Consider the following 9,440-nt stretch of genomic DNA (forward strand, 5'->3'; position numbering starts at 1 on the left):
ACTAATTGACTGACTGTCTATGAAGCCTCTAAAATACTGAGATGGATGTTGGGACAGACCCCGCAACATCCTAATAGAACAAGACTAAGAGAACAAAATAATCGAGTCATCCGGAAAGCAAGGAGGCTCACCACTAACTCTAGAGTGCTCAACTGGATCAACGACGTGCTGGATGCTGATCTTGGGTACCTGTGTCTGCATCGTCATAAGATGCAGGCCAACCGGCATCAGTACATTGAATGTACGAGTATGCGAGCTAGAAAGTTAAACCACAACTTAAGCTTGAAAAGAGTACAAGAGAACACTTACCTTGACTCTATTCGACTCATGAATAACTTAACTCAATATATAAAGCAATAAGACACATGCAATAAATAAAGCTTGTAAAACTATTAAAACATGACGTCAAAATCATATTTATAATATCATAAAAATACCATGCTTCCTCTTAAAGTCCACTTGTGCAATGCATGAATGAAGTCTCATACCCCCAATCCATACTAAGCAGAACTCCTCGAGGAACCATGCAATTTCTACTGTGGGAGTTTCTATAACCGACAAACCACCACTATTAAACTAAGTGGTAATACAACGTTTTACCTCACGTTACCCGAGGACCATCCTATACCTTGCCGTGATATAAGAAGCTAACTTTACTAAGTGGATCCACTAGCTTAACTTTACGTGATCATCTAAAAAGTATGACACAATAAATCTCATGTTGGCGCATGGTTCTTATGGAGAGTTGAGTTAATATGAACTCGTGTCCCCAATTCGGTGCTCAAGACTACTCCTAAAAAATATACTTTAGCTCATAAGTGTTTTAAACACATCTTTCTTTAGTTTGAGTATAATTGCTCAAAATCTAGCCCGAAGGCTCACTGGGAATCGATGTTCCCTTTTCTTGAAAACTAGCCCAAAGGCTCTTTTGGAATCATAGTTCCTTTCTTACTCAAATGTAAAAACATTTAGAAACTTCTTTGGGAATACATAGTTCCCTAATAACTTTTTGAGAAATGAACTTAACTTTAAACTCTTGACCTAACTTGAAACTCAATACTCTTTACTTAACTTGAAACTCAATACTCTTGAAAAACTTTAAAGACTCATTTGTACTTACTTCTTAACTTTCCTTAACTTGACTCTACCTTAACTTTGACTTGATACTAACTCGCCTTGAATTGAATTATGGATTCAAGGTATATGATCACACATTTATAGATGAGTTCTTGACATTTAGACGTAACTTAGAGTGTTGGAAACAACTAGGAAACATAGGTACAATACCAAGGAACATGCATGAGAAAGTGGGGATAAAAGAGAAGTCTTGGCGTCCTTGGCGCTTTGCAAGGCGCGGCGCGCCAGCCCTCGAAATTCAGAGTGGGCCTGCTGGCGCTCTGCTAGGCGCGCCGCCCCAAGGGGGAAAGTTCAGAACCCCTTTTGGAGCGCACTGGCAGGCGCGACGCGCCCCCCTTTTCCCCAGAAAACTTGACTTTTCTCCCTTGTTTTGCCAACTCTAAACCACCCTAACTTCAAAGGTTTCAACCCCAAACACTAAGGATCATAAAACCCCTCAACATACAAGAGATTCAACTCCAAAAACACAACCAAATCATGTCCCAAATCAACAAGAACTTCCAACAACACAATCAACAACATCAACAACACAACCAACAACTTCAACAACACAACCAATCTTTTCTTGAAAATAAAACGAGTTTGGCGTGTGGGGGAAAGAACCAACCCAACACTATGGACTCACATACCTAGTAGGGATCACCCCCGATGATATCCACGACGATCTTTGACGAAACCTTGCTCCTTCTTCTCTTTCTCCTCTTCTTCTCCTCTACACTGTCAAACCCTAACTCTCACTCTTTAAAAAGGAGAAAAACTGATCTAAAAATCAGTCTAACACTACAATATAACCAAAGGAATTGGTTAGGGAAAAGACCAAAATGCCCTTAAAATTTCCGGACGGATTTCCCTGCCAACTGCCCAACTTCCAAAGGGGATAACTCACTCATACGAACTTGGAATCAAGCAAACTCGGCGGCGTTGGAAAGATAATTCCACGAACTTTGCAACCATTACTGGAACTACACCTAAATCACCCTGAGTGAGAAGTTATGACTGCTCAAAGTTGGCCAAAAACTCACCTTTTTCCCATACTTAGCCAAATTTCCAGATTTTTAAAATTCTTTCCAAAAATGAAAATTTCCAATTTTAAGCCTCTTCGTAGTTATTTCAAATTGCCGTCCGTTAAACAAACTGTCACCTCTCACTCAGTTTCGATCAAGCAGTTAGAGACCCAAATGAGTCATATCTCGTCTCATCTTAATCCAAGACAACAAGAGGGTTTGCCTAGTGGTACTATGGCTAACCCCAAGAGTGAGATCTGAAGTTGGACTTGCGTCGTGCCACGACGTTAACTACGATGTTGTTTGGGAGGCAACCCAAAACCCTTTAAGTATTTCCTAATTACTAGTAGAATAATGGTGTGTTGTTTGTACAGGTTAAAGTAAGGGAGGTGATTGAAATATTATATGGAGGCAAGCAACATGTTAAGTTGGCGGATCACCGACAAGATCGATGAACACGATTCTTTCCACCGTCTGACTCAAGGAACTGTCAGCTTGGATCCTATAAAACTCGGCGATCTGAAGAAAATTAGTGGTGCATCACCGACCATGTCGACAATCTCGATAAAAATCATCGATTAGAACAGAGCCTGTTACATTTGGCGAAGAAACTAGACACTTGGCGGTTCGCCGAGTGAATGGGCGAACTTGACTAACATCGCCGAATGAGGGGAAACTGGACGGTTTTTACAAACCACATGTTTAAAAGTTCTATTTCATTAACTTTTCCTCCCTGCTTCGTCCTATCAACCTCACACCCACACTCTAGCCTTTTATTTCTTGCATTTTAAAATTATTTTAAGTGTCAAATTATACACGGATTTGGATCGCATTGCTACCTAGCACGTCAATACAATCTAATTCATCACCAAGGTTGATAATCTAACCCCTCAGTTATTTTATCAAAATTTGTACTCATTTGCATAGACGTTTGTAAAGACAATATTAATCGTACCCAGTTGATGGAAACACATTTCGATATCGATTTCTATCTTTTTACTATGTCTAGGTAAAACCCCAATTCTTGGGGTGTGATTATGGGTTGAATTAACTGATAGGTATTGCTAATTGATAGTTTATTTTTTGTTTAAAAGTGATTTTATTCAGTAGTTGTGGTTGAATTTAATTGGTTGTAGTTGCAAATACAATCTTAACTTCGTATTTTTGGCTTGCTCGAGAAAGAGGTTTTAAAACCAAAATTACTGAATCGATGGTCTGTGGGTATTGGGTTGTCATAGGTTCAGCTCGAGAGAATGAACCCTAAACCTATTTCCACACATTCAACTCGAGAGAGTGAATGGACTAAAACGTTGGTTGTGCTTCATTGCTGCTTATTGGTGTTCGAGAGAAACCAATTTGATTCGGTGCATAAAGAGAGATATTTCAGACTTTGTTTCTAGGTGCTTGACTTACCAACATGTCAAGTGTTACCACCAGTGGCCAGGTTGCTTATTCCTACTTGGAAGTGGGAACAAATCACTATGGACTTTGTTATAGGTTTGCCTAAAACAGTGGGTGGTTATTATTCTATCTGGGTGGTTGTTGACAGGCTGACCAAGTCTACCCACTTTATTACGGATTGGATGAAGCATAAGCTAGAGAAGTTAGCTAGCTTTATATTAGTCAGATTTTGCGACTACATGGAGTCCCTATTTCCATTGTTTTGTATCGATGTTTTTTGTTCACTTCTTATTTTTGGAAGACTTTACAGCATGGTTTGGTTACTTGATCAGATATGAGTAGAACTTTCCACCCTCTGTTTGAGCGGGAAATTCAGGTGTTGGAGGACATGCTCGGAGCTTGTGTAATCGATTTTGGTTCTAGATGGGATCAACATTTACTCTCAGCATAGTTTGCCTACAACAACAATTATCATTTGAGTATTTAGAAGACACCATTTGAGGCGTTCTATGGCAAATAATGTAGATCTTCGATTGGGTGGTTTGATTTGTCAGAGATGCACTCTTTGGATACAATCTTTCTTAGAGATGCTATGGAGTAGGTTCATATGATTTAGGATAGACTTTTGTCAGCGTAGAGTTGACATAAAATTTATGTAGATCAAAGAGTTTGAGCCTTAGTGTTTATGGAGGATGATCATGTTTGGCTCCAGATGTCACCCATGAAAGGTGTGATAATTTTTGGGAAAAAGGGAAAGCTTAGCCCTAGATTCATTTGACCTTTTGATTATTTTACCCGAATGGAAGAGGTGGCCAATAAGCTGGCCTTGCCACTTAGCTTGTCTATCGTGCATCTTGTGTTTCATGTCTTCATGCTTCGAAAATCCATGTCGGATGAGTCATATATACTTTCTATTGATTCAGTTGAGTTGGTTCCATGCTTATCTTTTGAGGAGGAGCCGAAAGCCATTTTGATAAGCAGATCCAAAAGCTTAGGACCAAGGAGATTGCTTCAGTGAATGTGCAGTGGAAGTATCATTCATTCAGTGAGGTGTCTTGGGAGATGGAGTCCATCATGTGTACCAGATATCCCCGTCTTCCGAGGCTCCATGTATATTCTTTTCTTTATGTTCAAGGATGAACATAGTTTTAGTGGTGGATAATATAATGATCCAGTTGGTCATTTTTGGAAATTTTCATATAATTATCATTGTACCCCTCCCAATATTGACCTCGAGTTAATTATGTTAAGTTTTTGAAAGTTGGTTTCAAACCTTGAGCAAAAAGATGAGAATTGTATAAGTTTTGATTTTGAAAGGCTTAAGTAGTTGCTTACAAACTGATTTTCAAAGTCTTTTGGAGTTTCTAGTGTCGGGATGGAAATCCTTCGATTCCATTAATTCCGGAATGTGGAAATTTTTCTCAGGGATTTTTCGGTTTTTTTATTCGGAGTCCTTTTGAGGATTTGAGGTCCTAAGTTTGAAATTTGAGGAATTTTAGCCTTTGGGTTAACTTGGTCAAAATTATGGGTTCGGCTGCTCGGATCAGAGTTCTCAGAAATCTAATGGATTGGGGGGATGATTTTAGGCATAAGTGAGGTCTTAGTTTAATTTTTAGAGGTCTTGAGCTTGTTTTTGTCTTTTTAGGCATTATGTTCATTTCCTGAGACTCTCACGAGTTTAGGGTCAAGGAAACCTCAGATTCGTATTTCGATGGTTCCATTATGTCTGGAACATCTAGTATCTTATATAGTTTGAGTGTACAGGGTTGTGAAAGAATCATGATTGTCCAATTGGAGACTTAGAGAATTCTTATTTTTTGTTGATGTTCTGGTATTTCCCGCGATTGCGGAGTTGGACTGCGTTCGCAGAGAGACTTGAGCACGACCTCCACGTTCGCGTGAAAGTCTCCGTTTTCACAGAGGGTTAACTTGATATCCACCGCATTCGTGGAGGACCCCTATACAGAATATCTTTCAAAAATTGGGATTTCAACCCCATTTCACCTTTTTTGAGTTTTGGGAGATTTTTTGTGCAATTTTATCAAGATGTTTGAGAAGAATTATTTGGGTAACAATTCCTAACCTTTAATCTTTAATTACACATTATTCTTTACCAACTTAAGTGTCCAAATCAAGTTTTTTAAATGAAAAAAATAGGGTTTATCTTCATGAACCCAAGAATATAGTAAAATGGTGATTTTGATCTGATTTATAACTTTTTTTCGAAATGGTTTTCACCAACGTGTTCAAATGCCTTGCGTAATGTTTTCAAGTACAGATTTTTAGGGGTTTTAAGTTGATTGACCCTTTTGACTAATTGTATGAATTGAGAGTTGATATTTTTGGGGTCTTAATGTGGTTACTTGATTGAAATAGATTGTGGGGCATTAGATATAATCTGGAAGGGGAAGACTCAAGTCTTGGATTGATGTGTTTTGATTAATTCGATACTTGTCATTGATTTACTTGACACTTGTGATTGTTATATTTAATACTTGTTAATTGTTGATCTGTGACTATTAGACTATGATTATGAGGAATTGTGAACTGTGTATTGTGAACAGTTAGGCTGGACTAATTTCTATGTAGGTTCTAGTTTGAGGAGGTCCGGAATTGGGATGAAAGGATCACTCGTTCCTTTCTAGTTTTGCTTTGTTTATTAGGTTTGTTGTTAAGTATCATGTTGTTTGGTACTCACTGCTTTGTTTTCACTTGTGTAGGTTTTGAGTCTGGTACCTTATGATTACTATTCTTCTTCTCCTATTTCTGAGGCTTGTCAATGTACTTTCAGAGGTAGATGGTTGTAATCTTGGCAAATGTTCTCTTGTTCTTATTCATGATTTGTTCTATTCTAGAATCAATGGCATTGAGACTTGTTATTATCTTTCAATTTTACACTTTATGCTTTAGTGGCCTGTACACGTGACAACCAAGTTTTGGGGTTATTGATTATAATGACTAAGTTTGCCGCTCTGATCTTATCCATGCTTTACTTTCCACATTTCTTTTGTTTCGTTGGGTTAAGGTTAACTTATCTTGGTATGATTAGACAAGTGTCATCACATCCATTTTGAGGTCGTGACACATTTATCAAGATTGTTGACCGAACTCTAACTTTTGCCAAAACTTCAAAGTTAAAATTTTGTAAAGCACAAACTCAAAATGAAAGTCTTGAAACCCAAACCAACAATCCTACTAGACAAGGAAGGACCTTCCACAGCTAACCACGCTGACTGAATTCTCATTCGACCATGTTTACCAAGAATGTTGACTGAAGTCAAACTTTGGTCAAAACATCAAAATGAAAGTCTCAAAATCCTAACAAATAATTCTACTAAATCAAAAAGGACATTCCTGAGCTAACTACACTAACAAAATTCTCATTTGGGTACATTTACCCAAAAAGTTGACTGAAGTCAAATTTTTACCAAAACATCAAAGTTAATATGCCTAACGGCAAAAACTAAAAATGGAAGCCTCAAAACTTGAACCAATCATCTTTATAGACCAGAAAATACCTTTTCAGAGTTGATAGCATTCTCAAAAATCTCATATGACATCATAAACTCTGGGATGATCAGCTAGATGGTTCAAAAATGTAAAGGTTATATGATGCCTTTCTTGTAGTTTCTTGAGCTTGACAAATAGTTATGAATGATTTGAAAAGAATGGTTCTATTACTACCACTTCGTGTTGAGGACACATATTCAGCCAAGTTGCATTGACTAATGCTTTATCAATTTTATAGTGGACATGATTTTTGTCCAACTGTAGAATCTTCCAAATGTTCTTAATTTTGCCAAGCATGTTTGTGTCATTAGTTGCTAACTTATGAATCCATAACATGGCTTGTAGCCATTTTTTATATCTACTTGATTTGCATTGTCCATGGTAGTAATTTCTTTGCTTACATATTTTCTTTATCTTTAGTTCATCCTTCCTTTTGTTGTTTAGTTATTTGAGTTGTGACATATATCTCCAGTATACATTTTTAAAGGGGGTTGTTCATAGTGATCATCAATTGGCACACCCCACATACTAGTTCATATATGTTAAGTCCTCCTAGTATCAGCTCTATGAGGGCCTATTTAGGTTGGTTATGGACTGTTGCCTTTGGCTTGCACATTGGAAAAGTCATATATTTGTTTTATAAACATTATCTTATTTGTTAAACTGAAAACCGAACTGTCAAAGATCAAAACCAATAAACTAATAAAAGATATCTTATAAGTTGAACCAATAAGTCATTGGCAAGTCCAATTTGAGCATCATGATCCTTAATTCTTCTATTTTCTCATGCCTCAAAATTGAAGATGCGTAATTGGTTTTAACACCAAGAAGAAGTAGACTATAAGATTTGGTTTTTTCTAGACAATCCAATTTGTTTGTCCAATCAATAGAACGAAGCCTTGGCCAGTACTTTCACCAGCTTGGTTTTCTTCTGCTGGTTCCATCTAGCTTACTTCCAGCAGAGTCATTATTTACAGTAGTTACTAGATTCACTAGTTCAGTGTCACAACCCCCAGATCATCATGATTGGAACCCAGGAGAACCATTAATACTAATCAGCTAACCCATGAACTAAACATTTAAAGATACAGAAGCAGGTTTAAATGTTGAAATAAAGTGTAGTTCCCATAACCTCCAAAAGTTTAACAAATTGTTACTAAAACATTGCGGAAAACACCCTTAGAATATGAAATTCAATGTACCAAAAAATTTAAAGTTCAACAAGTCTATGGAAAATGGGTACAACCAAACTAAACATACGAGTAAGTATAACTAGAAAGTTTGAGTCCGAAAAGAGTGGACTAACACATAGAGGACACATGGCAGCCTGAAAGAAATGGCTCACCCTAGAATCTGAACTTGCTCACTGATCTCCTAAACGAGCTTTGTCAGTATCCACCTGAAGATGCCCTGTACTCAACAAAGAAAGAGCAAGTGCAGTATCAGTACATAACCACAATGTACTGGTAGGATCACATGGCTATTCCAGTAAGTGAAACATATACAAGCAGTCACAACAAAGTAAACACGTATATACCGAACATATACAGTATCAGTTATCTTTTCAGGAGCAATGTAGCACTCCACGTTCTCAATAATACACATATATGACAAGTCAATGGTCCTCTCATGAAACCCATACCCAAACCGTTAGTGTGTCAGATCGTCACACTCGATCCAAGTTAGTGTGTCGGAACGTGACACCCGTTCCAATATGTAAGTCGGTACGTGAAATCTAATCTGAGTTAGTGTGTTGGAACATAACACCCGATCCTTTCAAAAAGCCACAATCACAATCACAATGTACATTCTCATAATCATACAATCAAGTGTTGATTTATGGCATACAATCATTCATTCATACTCATTTGCATTAGATCACTACAAGAAAGTGGAGATATAACGACATTTTCTAAATGTCATATTATGATGTTTAAATGTCACAAATTTGTTTACCGACATTTATTTTACATTTGGACCAAATGTCATAAATTTTTGTGTCGGGGATTTTTTCAACATTTAGGTAATTGTCGGGAAGAATTTGTGACATTTAGGTAAATGTTGAAAAGAATTTGCGTCATTTACTTTGCAACATATATGTAAATGTTGGTAAGATTATTACGACATTTATTTTTTGACATTTATGTGATTGTCGATAAGAAATATATGACACTTATTTTTTGACATTTAGGTGAATGTCAGTATGAGACATATGACATTTATTTTTGACATTTAGGTAAATGTGAGTATGAGATATATGACATTTAGGTAAATGTCGGTATGAGATATATATGACATTTATTTTCGATAATTAGGTAAATATTGGTATGAGATATATGACATTTACGTAAATGTCGGTATGAAATATATGACATTTATTTTTGACAT

Source organism: Solanum tuberosum, unplaced genomic scaffold, assembly GCF_000226075.1.
Source record: "Solanum tuberosum cultivar DM 1-3 516 R44 unplaced genomic scaffold, SolTub_3.0 scf00203, whole genome shotgun sequence".
NCBI classification, from domain to species: Eukaryota; Viridiplantae; Streptophyta; class Magnoliopsida; order Solanales; family Solanaceae; genus Solanum; species Solanum tuberosum.